The sequence below is a fragment of the Ixodes scapularis genome, unplaced genomic scaffold, assembly GCF_016920785.2.
Source record: "Ixodes scapularis isolate PalLabHiFi unplaced genomic scaffold, ASM1692078v2 PGA_scaffold3__209_contigs__length_174095766, whole genome shotgun sequence".
Lineage (NCBI taxonomy): Eukaryota > Metazoa > Arthropoda > Arachnida > Ixodida > Ixodidae > Ixodes > Ixodes scapularis.
This window is the reverse complement of record NW_024609868.1, coordinates 141,248,622-141,265,106: the sequence shown is the minus strand read 5'-3', so window position 1 is coordinate 141,265,106 and position 16,485 is coordinate 141,248,622.

The following is a 16,485-nucleotide window of genomic DNA, read 5'->3' as shown; positions in this document are numbered from 1 at the left end:
TACGGGCGCATCCGCAGACGCATTCGTATATGTAACTTCACTGCGTGAGTCATGCTACTCTTTCAAGTCAACCACCACCAGGCTCGTGCTGCAACGGACTGTGACTCAGCTTGGCCGGCTGGTGTACTATGTGCGTTAAGGCAAGAGAGACAGTTAGCAGTGGGCATTGGATGCCAGCAAACAATGACTTAAAAAATTCCTACGTAAGGACCTGCGGCAGAAGATGCTCTGACTCCACCCCTGGCACGCCACCTGGTTCGAGTCCCCGACTACGCAACACTTCTCAGAAGAGAGAAGAGGACGCATAAAAAAATAGTCTGGAGAATCGAAAGGGACCTTGTCTAGCATAGTAACAATGCCCCAGCATCGCCTTGACCCTGGTGCCCTCAAAAGTAAAAAATAAATGCGTTTGAACTTTTTTTTTTTTTTTTTGGGGGGGGGGGGGGGGGGGGGGAAGATATGCCTCAAGAAATGTAACGAAATACATTTCATCCTGATTGTATCGCGATACAAAGAAACATTCCAAATGTATTTAGATACAGGAATACAGATACTGGTGAAAAAAATGTATCGTCGCGACGCAGAAATACAGATACGAAATGTATTTATGAAGTACTATCGCGATACGTTTGTATCGCGATACTGCCGAACCCTGCCTTGAGGTAATACGATTATTATGTTTACAGTATTGTGATGTACCTAAATATGTTGTCATGTGCCTAACACCCCCCCCCCCCCCCACATATATATATATATATATATATATAATCGTTTTTTATTTGCTATCTTTGATAGTGTGATTAATTGATGCTCTTCTTTTTTTATTGCTTAATGTTAAAAGCTAAAAACTAAATATTAATACTTGATGTGTAGTAAGTCGCCGTGTGCCAATTGTAAGGCTGCAGAGGCCTTGTCAAGTCAAGCTTCTAACTTTTTGCCCCTGCAACCGACATCAGTTTCTGATGTGAAATAAAAGATTGATTGATTGATTGATTGATTGATGTATTAACCAAAAAAAATGCTCACAGAAAACTAGGTAAGGAAAAACTACATACATTGTTATACATTGGTCAGGGCGTTGGTAAACATCTGGGCTGAGGTGATCGACAAAATATCGCTGGGTAGGCTGTTCCAATCGGAGCCAGCGAGGAGGAGAGGGGAGTTTTTTTAATAAGTTCGTGGCGAGCAAAAATGTGGCGTACTTCGAAGGGGTGGTCTACGCGGGATGAGACATGATGAGGAGGCTGGATGTATGAATCTCTGAAAGCAGATGAACCATGGTATAGCTTTTGGAAGAAGGACATGCGGGAAATATATCTTCGACAATGAAGTGGCGAAAGGTTGAGGGAATGTTTTGTTTTAGTCACACTTAAATATCTGGAGTAATTCTTAGCTATGAACCTGGCGGCTTTATTTTGAAGTGCCTCAATATTATTGGTCAGATACATCTGGTGAGGGTGCCCGAAAAATGGACGCGTACTCCAACTGCGATTTTACGAGAGAGGTATACGCAGTGGCGTCACGAGGGTCAGCAGCATCCGGGGCGGTAGCCCGCCGCGACCCCCCCCCCCCCCCCCCCCCCCCGTTCTCGTGGCCCCTCGTGATGCCCCCCTGAGCGCTGCACGGTCCGCCCGCTCCCCCCCCCCCCCCCCCTAGTGACGCCACTGGGTATACGCAAGACGTTTAGTTGCTTTATTAGCCTGGTAAGATGAACATTTAAGAAATCCTAGAGTTTTAGACGCTTTGCTAATGATATGCTCAGTATGAAGGTTGCGTGATAGGTTAGCTGAAAGGGGGACGCCGAGATATTTGATTGATGTGAACTTTTCAATCTGGTTCTCTCTAATTACGTACGCGGGGTGATCAACATTTAATTTGGTGGTGAAAATGAGACACCATTGAATGATTATTTTACACATCTAGAGGAGTGGATATGTGGCGATAAATGACGCAATAATTTGCGAAAAGGCGTATGGTGAACTGAATGTTAGCTGAAAGGTAATTTATATAGAGAAGGAACAATATCGGATCAAGAACTGAACCTTGTGGGACGCCAGACTTTGCCGGTGTGGGAGAGGAGACATGTTTATTAATCACGACAGATTGAGACCGATTTAATAAAAAGCTCGTTATTCATTCAATAACGAATTCGTTTATGTTAATAGTGCCCAACTTATATATAAACCTGTTGTGGGGGACCCGGTCAAAAGCTTTCGCGAAATCAATAAACACAGCATGATCGGGACGTGAGGAACGAACAGAAATATGAAAGTCATGAATTAATTCAAACAGCTGGGTTTCAGAAGAATACTCGCTTTGGAAGTCATGCTGGTTCGGAAAGATAAGGTTGTTACTGGGTAGATGAGTCATAATCTGGGATGAAAGTATATGTTCCATGAATTTTCATGCCACGCAGGTTAGCGAAATAGGCGTGTAGTTGTTGAGAGGATTCTTATCACCAGACTTGAAAATGGGGATGACGTGGGCGAGTTTCTAGTCGTCAGGTATTTCGCCAGAGGAGATGGATTGTTGAAACAGCCTACCCAGTAGAACCCCAGATACGTGTTTGGTTGATTTCAAGAGTTTGGTTGGTATTCCACCAGTGCCCGGGCTGAAGTTAGCGTTCAAACAATCACTGGCACACTCGACCCCGTGACTGGCGATAACAATGTCCTGCATTATACATTCAGCATGAAATGGCAGAGCGACTGTCTGAGGGAAGTCATTCTCCTCAGTGAAAACACTGGTAAAAAAGGTGTTAAACCCAGCGGCCAATTGGCGTGGGCCCAAAAAATACCCATCACAAGAAACGCTTGGCAATACTGGTGAAGGTTTAGGATTAATTACTATCCAATTTTTTTTTTTGCATCAGATCTAAGCATGTTTGAGACATCCTCGTCATAAAATATTTGTTTGACGGTTTTTATTTACTTTTACACATCACTGGATAAGCATAATAAACGGTCCAGGCGCGAGTCTGAGTGAAGGGCACACCTGTACAAACGTTTTTTTTTTTTTTAATAGCTATTTTAATAGCAGTTGAAAACCAGGGCTTGTGCAGCTTTGACCGATTTGTAAAGTCGGAACACATACAGATTGAACCTCCAATAGTTTTTCCCGAAAAAGGACCCAATTTTCATTCACTGACCTTTTCATCAAATCCACTTGAAGTGTACTGGAAAATTCGCGTAGAATACTCTAAAGTTGACGAATTAGCTCTTTTATAGTCAAATATTTCTTTCTTTATTCAGTCCCGCCTATTAAAAACCAAATAGAAGTCACAATGTCGAGCATAATGATGGCTAATTTGGTCGATTAATTTTACACTAGCGTGTTCTGGGTGAGTTGTGAAGACAAAGTCTAAAACAGCATCTCCACGAGTAGGAGCGGTAATTATTTGTTTCATATTAAAGTTATTTACCATATCAAGTAACTTGCGGCACGCACTTTTCTTTGCACATTTATGAGGTACAACACAGGAGCCTCAGTCAATGCCAGGATAGTCGAAATCTCCGGCCAATATGAGAGGAAAGTTAGGGAATCTTCATTGGACCTCGTCGATAACTTCTGTGAGGCCCTCACCAAAGTCGGCCGGAGAGCTCGGAGGGCGGTAGCACACGCCAACTACGCACGTCTGAAATTCCAGCTTTATGGTGACCCACAAAATTTCAAGCGTGCTGTTAAGGGAGATGGAATACGGCCCATTTGCCACATGTCGATTCGTCATAGGGCAACTGGTAACAGGCCCGTTCGTCACAGCGGAACATTCGTCATAGGATGATTCGTCACGCTGGCAGTTCGTCACACAATGACCTCAAGATCGTTAAACGTTTTTATTTTTCTATTTTGTTTTCTTAGGAAATTGACGAAAGGGGATCACCCACAAGGTCGGTGAGTTTGACTATTCTACGAACGGAAACAAAAGTATATCGCAATGACCCCAAGCTAAGGCAACATGCAGCCTTTAGTTTGCATGTTGTAACCGGGTCACCTTACTAACAAAAGAACTTCGAGAACATAAAGTTCACAATAAAAAAAAAAAAAAAACACTAAACCCGATTCTTTTTTTTTTTTTTGTGCGCCGCTTTAGGGTTTATTATGCCGGTTGCTCCCGGATTATAAAAGACGGATCAGTTTTGATTCCCATCTCACTCTCGATTTCTAAATGGAGGTAGTTACTACGAAGAGAGGTAACGATATGCTTCTTCACGAAGGACATTCCTACACTTGCATTAAGGTTAACGAAACTACGTTGTGTTGGGCCTGCCGGCGAAGAGGAGTTTGTAAAACTAAAATAGTCACCGATCGAGCCAAGACTCGAGTAATCTCTTTTTCCAGTGACCATACACATGATAATGTAGTGAGTGCGCAGGCGAGCTGGTGGATGTTAACCATTTTGTTCTTAGTTCTTTTGTTCTTTTCCTGCCTCAGTCTCAGGATAAGAACAAAACGGTTACCATACACATGCTGGTGACCCCACCGAGATAAACGTGCTTCGGGTTCGTCATCAGATGAAGGAAAAGCCTGGTACGTACCGCAATATGTTCCTGCTCCTATATTCCCAAAACAAGTTCACTAACGTCCTTCTTCATTCCAGTGGAAGCCTTGAAGGCCGTCTAGCACCGCACCAAATACTTCTGAATGCGGCTGCCTGTGTCAGCGACGACACTGCATGCATCGCAGATTCCCGCACCGACAACACTTCGGCGCACAATCCGCAAGCAAAGGCAGCGGGCGAATTTCGAGTACAGCGTACCATCTCCCAGAGCCGACGTACGAATGCCCACAGAGTTTAAGGTAAAGTGTATTGCAGCGCAAAATCTCAGTGCGCGGCATATTATGATAATGAGTTTACTACGGTTGATCGAACGCCATTTCGTCGAAGCACGTTTTAGAGAATGGGCACGTTTTATCGAAGCACGCTTTAAAGAAAGCAGAGCCTCAGCTTAGAGAAATTCCGTACGCGCGGGACGCTATTTAAAAAAGGCTTTTCTACTTCGCGCGTGTATCACTGGTGCGCGTGTTAACTCAGGCCCCCTGCTGCGTTCCTGCCGCTTCGCGGCGGCAGTCTGCGGCGGCTCATTACAAAAATGTTAACTCACATGACCCATCCGTACACGCCGCTTCGCGACGGCCGCATTCGCTAAAAGGAGGCTCATCGCCATTTTTTTTTTCTAAACTGGGTTTCTCTATAAAGGGGTTCGATAAACTGGGGTCGGTAAAACGGCGTTCGCTAAAACGAACTTCTTTGAACCGTATGCCTCCGCACGGTGCATGCCACAGTCAATAGCGTGGTAGTGCCAATGGTTTATGGCTTGCTGCCCAACAAATCTGAAGCTACCTACTGAAGGTAAGCATTCAAGAGCTCTGATAACCGTATAAAATAAAACGCTCGGTAGCCCTATTATCGCATATGTGTTGAAACACTTCAAAATATGTTCGCTCTTCTTAAGGTTTTTCGACGTCGTGCTGAGTCACATGGGGGCCAACTGCCTTGAGGTGGCTTACACGGACGTCGAGATAGCGGCCATCAACGCGATACAAGCCATGATTCCCGGCGCTAGGATACAGGGATGCTTTTTTTACTTATCCCAGGCGGTGTACAGGAAGGTGTGCTCTAGTGGTCACCAGAGTCGCTACAATTCAGATGGAAAAGTTTGCTGTTCTGGTATGCGGCATTCTATTTACAGGATGAAACAAGGAGATGCCAGGCTCTTTAAATCGACCGGAAAATTCGGTTTCTTAACCTATCGCGCTACGACTTTGCACAGCGTTGCCCACAGAGGGTGCATTTTTTTTGTAAAATTTGCAAAGGGCGAACTTTCCTGAGGAAAAAGTAAAGAAAGAAAAAGGCCCAGCTCGTATGGAAACGCAGCGACGCCACCGGTCTTCAAACAACACGGCGCCGCTTCGCACGGGAGACAAGAGATGGCGCAACGAACGTCGCCAACGAACGAGCATACGGCGCCGAGGGCCAGCATCTTTAGCAGACAATCTTTTCGACTCAAAAGCGGCGCGCGTTCCGCAGGCGGCGACAGTCGCAGAAACAAAAACAGTCGCGGTAACAACGAGGAACTGCGGCGTCGTCTGCTCGTTCGTTGACGGCAGTTGGCGTCGCGACCGCTTGCGCCATCTCTTGTCTCCCGTGCGAAACGGCGCCGTGTTGTTTGTCACCCTGTATGTCTTATTGTTGTCTTCAGTTAAACCAATCCGTTACTTTATTTCTTGTGAATTTTCAGATGACAATGCTTCCAGCATTGGCCTTCTTGCCAATCGCCGACATTTCCGAGGCCTTCCAAGATCTTCTCGAGGTTTTTCCCTCCGATGCCTCACTCCTGGCGTACTACTTCGAGGATGTGTATATCGAGAAACCCCGTCGAAGCGGCTTGTCGTCGGCCACCTTCCCTCCTCTGGTTTGGTCAGTCAGAGAATGAACACTGGCAGAAATGCCAAGAACGAACAACAGCATCGAAGCGTGGCACCGGGGACACTGCAGCTAAGAACTGGCCTAATCTTCTAAGAACTTAGAAGTTTTCTGTAGCATATTTTTGCATTTGTGGCTCAAAATTTCAGTACGGTGCCCACTCAAAAAGCTTTGTCCACGAGTGTGTGTGTTCCTTTTCTTTTTTATGCCAGAGGAACGTGGGCTGCTGTTCTCCCAATATCTGGGCGTTCGTGGGCTGCATCAAAAGATGGCAGTCCTTGGCAGAGATGAAGCTGGTTCAAGCAGGCGGCACGACATCTTCGAGGGTGTCAAAGAAGCACGCCGACTGCAACCGGCGTCTTCAGATCATTGTAAGCCGCTACGATGGTCGCAATCGTCTTGAAACCTTGAGGGCGGCAGCTCGAATATCGCTTTTTAATTTTTTATTTCGCTCAATAAACCTGTTGTTTTCTAAGTACAACGATGACTTGTTTGGATGTTCCCTCTCTTCGGCAAAAATGACATATAACGTACTAATCTTTATTGCATGCAAAGCCAAGTGAATATAAGTTGGGCAAATTCGAATATCCGGTTCGCACGGGCGGCGGAGAAAAGCTCACCGGAGAAAACCTCACCGGAGAAAAGCTCACCGGAGATAAGCTCACCGGAAAAAAGCTCACCGCAAAACCGGCAGATGCGGAGAAAAGCTCACCGGCCTTTGAGTGGATGCGGAAAGAAGCTCACCAATTTTTTTTTTTTAAACTTAGCGGATTCTGCGTCAAACGTGGCAATTTAACGCCATTCGAATTCATCACTTCATTAAAAAAAAAATAACCTTTCTTGTAATATTCTTGAAGTTCATTGTGCATATTTACTAATTTCTCAGAATTTAGTAATCTCTGATTCTGTATATTAATGAAGCCGCAAGTATAAAATCAGAACATCGTACACCGGTTAAAGAGACAACAATTTATTGACAGCTGACAGTGCGCCGTCGCTAGCTCTGTCAGATAAAGAGGTTCGTTTTTTGCGAGCTAATAGAGAGTTTTAGTAGATCGTTCCCATGACTCCGATAACGATACCCGATACTCCGCCACCGCCTCCCTTGCGCATGCATAGTATCGTTATCGGGGCTATCGGAGGTATCGGAACGATCTACTAAAACTCTACTATGAACAGCGGTGTGTGAACCGTTTCAGCTCCAAATATTGTGTAGTGCCTAATGTATAAGTAGGTGTTTGTTGATGTAATAGGTGGCGGCTACGCTGTTCTCTTTCTGTTAATTTGACTAACAAACCTTTAGTTTTGAGAACAGCTTCGTCCTGTCGTGTTTGTTGTCTTCACTACGCCGTCGTCGTTTGAGCGGTTTTCCTCATGTATAACGCTTACCAACTCGCCCTATTCGCTACCTTACAGAAGACTAGTTCTTAAATAGGTCACGAGTAACAACGGTGCCAGTGTGCAGCTCTGAAGGCCATGGGTGGTTCACTGTAGAAGGCCACTATCACACAAAGGCAACGTTTGGAAACACCCGCACGAACGGCTAGAAAACGGTCATGTCCGTGGAAGAAAGAAGCCTCGATATCCTACTGACTGTTTTATCCTGTTTTCAAAGGTTAACAAAAACTTCAAAAAGAATTTCAGGCACAGTGTTGTTACGTATGCACTTTAAAATTTCGGGCATTTACAGTTTTGATTTTTAGGTATTGGGCAGACATTATTAAGTTTTCGAACTTTTTCCTGTTCTTCAAGTTTATAAAGTTTTCAGTTAGGCCACTTCTTGGCAACTTAAAGTTGCCAAGAAGTGGCCTAACTGAAAACACTTACCCGCAATAATTAATTGGGGAGCAGTATACCTGAAAAGTTTAACAAATATTATAGAAAATGACATTTTCTTTTTTACAAAGCTGACGAATTTTAATGACAATAAATTGATTTATGTTACGCATAATCACGCAGCCTCCATATAAAATGAAGAAAAAATATCGGTGAGCTTTCCTCCGCATATACTCAAGGCCGGTGAGCTTTTCTCCGCATCCGCCGGTTTTGCGGTGAGCTTTTCCGGTGAGCTTATCTCCGGTGAGCTCTTCTCCGGTGAGCTTTTCTCCGTTGAGCTTTTCTCCGGTGAGCTTTTCTCCGGGATTCGGTTCGCACAGTGCCAAACTTTCCTAGTGACGAATTCCCCTATGACGAATGTTCCGCTGTGACGAACGGGCCTATTACCAGTTGGCCTATGACGAATGCGCACATGACAAAGGGGCCTACACCCAAGGGACATAACAGTAGATGAGATGCTGTTTCTAATAGCTACTATAACTCCGCCTCCCCTAGCACCGGTTCGATCCTTGCGATAAGCAGTGAACAAATTAGAAAAATTCAACTCTGAGTCTGCAATATTCAAAGAAAGCCAGGTTTCGGCTTCTAACAAGACATCGAAAGAGCATGCGTCGATGCAAGTAAGCAGTACGTCCTGCTTTGGAAGCAGACTTTGAAAGTTGGTAATAAGAAAGCAGAGGGAACCAATCTTTGTGGCCCAGCATGAACTGGATTAATTTTTTTTTTGTCACGTGCTGATATCGCGCAGATTATCTCTGGGTATACAAACAAATTGATCAGTATTTACATCGTAAGCGTAAGCAACATCGTTTAGTATGAGCTTATCGTATGATAGCCGAAATTTTCTCGCACCTCGACTTACGTTTTTGCGGAATCACGAAGTTTCTTGCGGTCAAGTTGCAGTCGAGGTGAAAAGTCGTCTTTATTCCAGACTTTCGGCGACTCCAAAGTTTTTAGGTTGAGCCTTTTGCTGAACTTCGGACTTGCTTTTAAAGTTAAGAAATTTTATAACTATAGGGTGAGGTGTTCCAGCCTTTTGCTGGCGGATGCGGTGCGCGCGCTCAATTTCGCCGGGGTTAACATTTAAGTGGGTTGGAAATAATTTTCTGATCTTGTTTTTTGTGTCGTTCCAGGTATCACGCTCAAGTTCAGGTAGCCCCTTCACTATAACATTGTTTCTTCGTAGACGATTGTTGAAGTCGTCGACAACATCAATAACACTTTTTACGTTGCCTGTAGATGAAGGCCCCCATTTCAGTTGCAAGACTGGAAACAGTCTGGTGAAAGGACTTCATGTCTTCTCTGAGCTTGGTAACCTCGCGAAGAGATTCCGCCAAAATCGACACGTGTCGATTCTGCCTTGAGATGCCAGTTATTCTTGCATTGATGACAGCAAGTACAGCTAAAGTTTCCTTCTGATACGTTTCGTTCGAAGTCATGACCTGATTAAGATTCGCAGTAATTTTGTCGATCTTATCTGGTTTCAACATCTTTTGCACAAAGTAACAGTTGGGCGCGGCACAAGGACATTAAAAGTATTTTCGCGCTAGGACACAGGAATTTCCCAAGGAGGAATTCGCGACTTCGATGGCTGAAGGCATGACAACTTTTACGCGAAAAAATGCAGCCAACGCGTATCCTGTACGTATACACAAACCTACGCAGTAGGTAAGTGTATACGCTTAAAATAATGGTTGCCAGCTACCTGAAGTTTTATCTGAAATCACAGGAAACACTTTTCCGTCCTCCATAAATGTTTATACAGTTGGCGACAGAGCAATGCAATTTCATGTGAGCTTACCCTTACAAAAATTTATATCTGGCCAGATCTGAAGACTTCAGATATGACCCATATAAGCAAATTTGACAGATATATCCTCATATGGTATATCTGCCAGATATAGCCTTATAATGCCAGGTATTGTCTAATATCCATGGCGAGGTATGGAAACCCCAGAACTGGCTAAGCAAGGAAATTCCAGATCTGGCCAGGCGCATCAAAAGAAGCACACAAGCCCGAAATCAGTACTTTATATATTTTTATTGTCTACAATAGATTATTTGTTAAATTGCCCAAGTGCCCCGCCCCGCACTCGAGAAATCATGAAAACGGTGTTCCTTCAGCTTTGAAGAAAAATTTTATTCACGTTTGGTACAGTGTCACGAAGGGTACAGTGACAGGCCGAAAACAGGCACAAGGACGGGGGGACGAGGCTGTCTCAGAAAAACGCGACGCGACACCAGGGTCGCTAAACTCGTCAAGCACAACTTTGTGCCCGAAGTTTGCGGAACGCGCTAATTGGACTCTCGCAACGCTGACGTCACACCGAGCGAGGTGTCAATCATTCGAACGCTCATTTCTTTGAGAGAGGCAGAATGTAGCAAAGTTCATCGAGGCGCGCGTGCGGCACGTGAGGGGCGCGAGGAGCCCGCTGATTGAACGGCTTCGCCGATAACGTAGCGCCCCTTTGTCCCTACATCCCTACGCCAAGCTAAAATTAATGCTTCGCAGATTGTCCCTAGGCGACCTGCTGACGTTCAAAATCTCTCCGAAGTTTGTGTAAAAAAGAAACCTCGTTTGTCGAAGTTGTCGCTGACGTCAAAGTGATGTTTCCGAACTTTGCGAGAGCCGTGGTTTGAGCTCGAGATCTTCGCTTCGGATCGAGGCGAACTTTGTCAACATGACGGTGCCGTACGCTGCGCCTGAGCTTATCTTCCGCCACCGTCGGCGTCGATACTGAGACCACCGGGGACGCCTTTCAACCCCCCGACGACTTTCGGCGACAGTACCGGCTATCGAAAGCCGTTGTGCGTTGACTCTGCGGAGAGCTTCGTTCGGCGCCCGGACTTCGAGGCGGCGGACAATCGCGTCTACCATGACCGTGGAACAACAAGTTCTCTGCGCGCTCCGGTTCTTCGGAACCGGTAGCTTTCAAGGCATGGTGGCGACTGACGAGCACCTGTCAGTCTCCCACATGACTGTGAGCCGGGCTGTCAGAGTTTTTGCTGCTGCAATCGTTTTTATTTTTTTTTGTAATATTTGAAGAGGTACTAATAAACTGGTATACAATTCAGAATGTTGGGAAACAAACAAGAACCGGGGTAATTCTTGGGTAGGGTCGAGTCTCCCAGCAGCCGGCAGAATTATTTCCCCGAAATTCTACTTGCAGTCGTCACTCATTAGCGGTCAAATCAGTTCATCGAACGACGTGTCATCGACAGATCGTTTCATCGGCACGCGATGGAATCACATGAAAGAGATTTTCTTCCGTTAGAGGTATATACACATTAAACATCTTCACACATTTATACATATAAGTGGGGTGTCCCACAACTAACAGCCTAATAAGTGTAGCGATGGACCTTATAAAAGAAATGTAAACCTCACACCTTTAAAAATGTGTGATTTTTTAAACACGTTTCAAAACGTGTGATAATGCACTACACCTGTAGGAGTCGCTTGAGTATCTGATCGTTTCCTGGAAACTGAGGTAATCGACCTTCAACCGTTCGGATGGGGGCACCCCGACGGCTCCCCCCGAGGATAGGGGGATGAGCGGCTTGAGCCCTTTTTAATCTTTGGCCGGCGAAGGAGACAGACATTCTTGCCTGTCGCCGCGAGGTAGTGGCACCCTCCCCGACTTTGTCGTCACGGCGCGTTCACAGTGACGGCTTGTGCCGTCGGGAGACTGCTACAGCAAGGTTTTAGCGATGAGGGGCGCCGGTCTGGGTCCACTTGGACTCCATTAAGCTTAACTCGCTAACTTCGAAGGACACGGCGCTAATTTGTTTTGACGCCGCGAAGTGAGGGGGGGGGGGGGGTTTCCCCCTTAAAGTAGTTAAGTATCGCCCGATTGGAAGAGTTCCCCTAGGGGTTTAGCATTGTTTCTCCTCTTAGAAAAGGGAAATAACGAGTTCTCTGGCCTCTCTGTGATTGGTGGAGGACCCGCTGGCACTTAGGCCAATAGAATTGTTTAATCGTCCTGATTGGACAGGCCCTCTGTCAGCGGGGAGTTTTCTCGTCCGCGCTGGCGAGAAAACGTTGAGTTTGAACAAGCCCGTGCGCGGAGCAAGTTATCTCCCGCGGTCCGCCGGTTCGCGTAGCTTTGTCGCGAGCGACGAGCAGTTTCTTTGAGCCTCACCGTGCGCGGTGGGCACTTTGCGCCGAGGCGCGTGTTTTTCGCCTTTCTACTGCCGTGAGCGGACAGTAGAGTCCTGTAACCAAGTTTGCCGTTGTCGTTTTGATATATTTGTTTTCATCAATCGTTGCTCTCGACTTTGAGCGTCTTTCCTCGAGGCTCCGCCACCACCAACAAGCACCGAAGCAACCATCCAGCGCGGCAGTCCACGATCGCCCGGCCCTGACTTAGGACTTCTAGGAAGGACCGGGACAAAACAACCTGACCCTCAGGGAGGGGCAATTCTTTACTACACCTTTTTATAAAGGTCTAAAACTACAATACCCCTTCTCGTCAGGCACGTCGCCAGGGTGGTGGGGAGCCATAAGGCCCGCCCCCCCCCCCCCCGAAATCTTCCATTTTGCTGGGGCCTCCTCTCCCCCCTCCCCCTCATAAAGCACTTTGTCCTGGGCGCCCCCCCCCCCCCCCCATAAAGAAAATTCTGGCTACGTGCCTGCTTCTCGTCAAGGTGTAATCACCACAGTACATTTTTTTTGGCGTGTACACAGTGGCCCGGGACCCAATAATATGACTGAACAAATAAATTACATAAACGAGTCGCCGAAACAGCACGTTGCTTCTTGGCGAGTGTCGAGGCAATTTCGGCCGAAAACCGGCTTCAATATTGGCCGGATGTACGGTTTTGCGCCTCGTCCCGGCATCCGGCAGGTATGGGTGTACCGATGCAAATAAACGATTTATGTCTAATAGTACTGGCACCACTGATTTCTTAGGAGGCTAGATCGCGGATAGAGGCCTGTATTGCTGGGGTCGAGCGGCACCGCCGGCAGTCATCGCTTGATACGATCTAATGCATGCTATAGGAGCAACGGGAAAACTCAATTTTATTACGTTAGTAGGTTGTTCTCTACCATGAAACTTCTATCGTGTTTCCGCAAATAACAGTCTATATTGTGGGCAAGAATATTAAACGCGTTAGAATACCAATCTTGTTTAATTAAATGTTGTGTGGTTCAGGGTCGAGGGCGACTTTGTTGGGCGTTAACTGTGATGTGTTTCATGAAACAAGGGCTATACCGAAAGTTATTGTGGAGTCATTTGTGATTTTGGTGTCATCAAAGCTCAGCAAACGATAAGTAAGAAGGCCTTTACTGGGGACATTCGCATCGTTTTTACCGCTTGTACATAGTACTTCATGGTGAAAGCTTTTTCTTTAAACTGCTGTGAGGGCTTCCGTGACAAAGTGAAACTCGGAGCGTGCCGTTCAGTCGCAAAACGTGCCATTTATTTAGCAACCGAAGCAAGCGACGTCGGTAAAGTCAATGGTGCTCCGGCCGATTTTTTAGAGCGCAGCTCTTAGGCGCCCGTTTCCGGCTTGAGCGGCGTCGCCGTCGCCGTCGGCGTAACCAAGGTCGCCCAAGGTCACGTGACCCCCAAGTCATGTGACGCCCCAAAGTCACGTGATCCCTCCCAAGGTCACGTGACCCCCAAGGTCACGTGACCCTCCCAAGGTCACGTGACCCTCCCAAGGTCACGTGACCCCCAAGGTCACGTGACCCCTGAGGTCATGTTGCCCCTGGAGGTCATGTGACTCCCCTCCGAGGTCACGTGAACCCCCCTCCCCGAGGTCACGTGACCAACCGAAGTCACGTGACTCCCCTGAGGTCACATGACCCCCGCCGAGGCCACGTGACCCCCGATGACGTCATCGTCACTGATGACGTCACCGGCATCCGCATAGTCATCGTCATCATCACTGATGACGTCATCGCCACCGATGACGTCACCGGCATCCGCAATGTCATCGTCATCATCACTGATGACATCAGTGACGTCACTGATGACGTCACTGGCATCCGCATCGTCATCGTCATCATCGCTGATGACGTCACTGATGACGTCACCGGCATCCGCATCGTCATCATCACTGGTGATGTTATCATTGACGTCACTAATGACGTCATTGGTATCCGCATCATCTTCACTGATGACGTCATCAGTGACGTCACTGATGACATCATCGGCATTGTCATCGTCACGTGACCCCCCAAGGTCACGTGACTCCCCCCCCTCCGGTCAGTTGTCCCCCCCCCGTACCCTTCCCTCCTCCTCCTCAAGAGCTGCGCTCTAATTCGGCGTTACAGGAAGTTGTAAACGGCTTTCACTTTTTTAGAGCGCAGCTCTTAGGCGCCCGTTTCCGGCTTGAGCGGCGTCGCCGTCGCCGTCGGCGTTACCGCGCGGTGCATTATGGGTAAATTTCCCCGCTAAATCTAGCGGAAACATTTCCCCGCTAAATTTAGCTGAAAAATTTCTCCGCTAAATCTAGCAGAAAAATTTCCCCCTAAATCCAGCGGAAAAACTTCCCCGCTAAACTAGCGGAAAAATTTCCCCACTAAATTTAGCTGAAAAATTTCCCTGCTAAATGTAGCGAAAAAATTTCCCCGCTAAATCTAGCGGAAAATTTCCCCGCTAAATCTGGCGGAAAAATTTTCCGGCTAAATCTAGCGGATAAATTTCCCCGCTAAATTTAGCGGAAAAAATTTCCCCGCTAAATCTAGCGAAAACTTTTTCTGGGGTTCACGTGACCCCCGTGGTTACGTGACACCCCCGGGTCACGTGACCTTGGGGAGGGGGTCATGTGAGCCCATCAAGGTCACTTGACCCCCTCCCCCCAAAAAACACGTGAACCTCAGTACCCTCCCCTCCTCCTCCTCAAGAGCTGCGCTCTAATTCGGCGTTACAGGGAGTTGTAAACGGCTTTCATTTTTAATCGATGTTCAAACGCTTGACGAATCTCGATTTGATCTCCAAGAACCCGACATAATCATCGCAGCACGTCATAAAAAGCTCGCCCTCGAGCACCGCGTACAAGCTTCCAATTTTTGCGTGTTTCTCCCTTAGACTTGCGTGTATTGCCTCATGGTGTTATAGGCCAAAACAACAAGGACGAAAGCGAAGGGAGAACTAGACAGGACACGGCGTATTGCCTGTCGTCAAGCAATGGCCGCCCATAGAGATCGTACATACTAACTCTAGAGGAAAAGGTCCGCCATTTTCCCATGTATTCTGGCTGCCGCAAGCGGCGGAGTATGCAGGCAGACCCTCGGGGTCCCACATGGTTACCAACTGCCTTCGATTTCACAAATATATCATCAGAGCAGTATCATGGACTTCAACAATCCACGAACTTACCGGTGGAAAGATATTCGCGTTCCTTTCAAAGCTTTCTTTTTGCATAGCGCGCACATGTACGGCCTCGAGTCAACGCTAAACTAAACCAGATACCCAGCTTCGCCGGAGGGGCGCGGGGGGGCGCGATTGAGTAATACGAAACCGCGCAACCACCAGATTTCAGAGATTTCGACAGAAGGGAAATTAATGCAGCGTAATGACTATATTGCTTTTTATAAGCGTTAGAATAGCTCAGAATTTAGTTTACAACGTTAAATTATCACTGCTAATATTGCTGAGAGTTTTCAGTCTTCACGTTTACCATTGCGACTGTCGTTCTTCAGCTGGCAACGTTGTTTTCTTTCTCTCGTGTTCTGTCGCTCTCTTTCGCGATCGTTCACTCGGGACCCAGGATGTCGGCGCACGGGGTTTGCCACTCCTCCTCACCCACCTTTACCCCCCTGTGGCCGCCGGTGAGGTCAGTGACGGGCTCCCGATTCGCGATCCAGACTTGCACTGTGAGAGTTCTAATGCAGTACACCCGCGGAGTGCTGCACGGAGAACAGGCCCCGAACGAACTTGCCGAATGCACCGAGTGCAGACTGATGCTGTCGCCATAGATGTTGTAGAAAAGTACCGACCTCAAACCGAAACTAGCGCCTTTTGTTCGACGTGATGGGTGGGAATGCGAGAGTGCAGTCGATGCCATTGTTTATCTATAAACGTTGGTTGCTGCAACGTGGAACTTACATTTGCGATGACTTCCAATTAAGCAACTCGGCTGTCAGAGATATCTACAGGCGGCGTAACTTTCCGAAACCAGCTGACTACAAAACAGCATACACTTGAGGAAATTGATGGCACTGTTCGCGCAAGAGCTCGCTTCGTTTCAAGCATAGTATTATGAGTGAACCA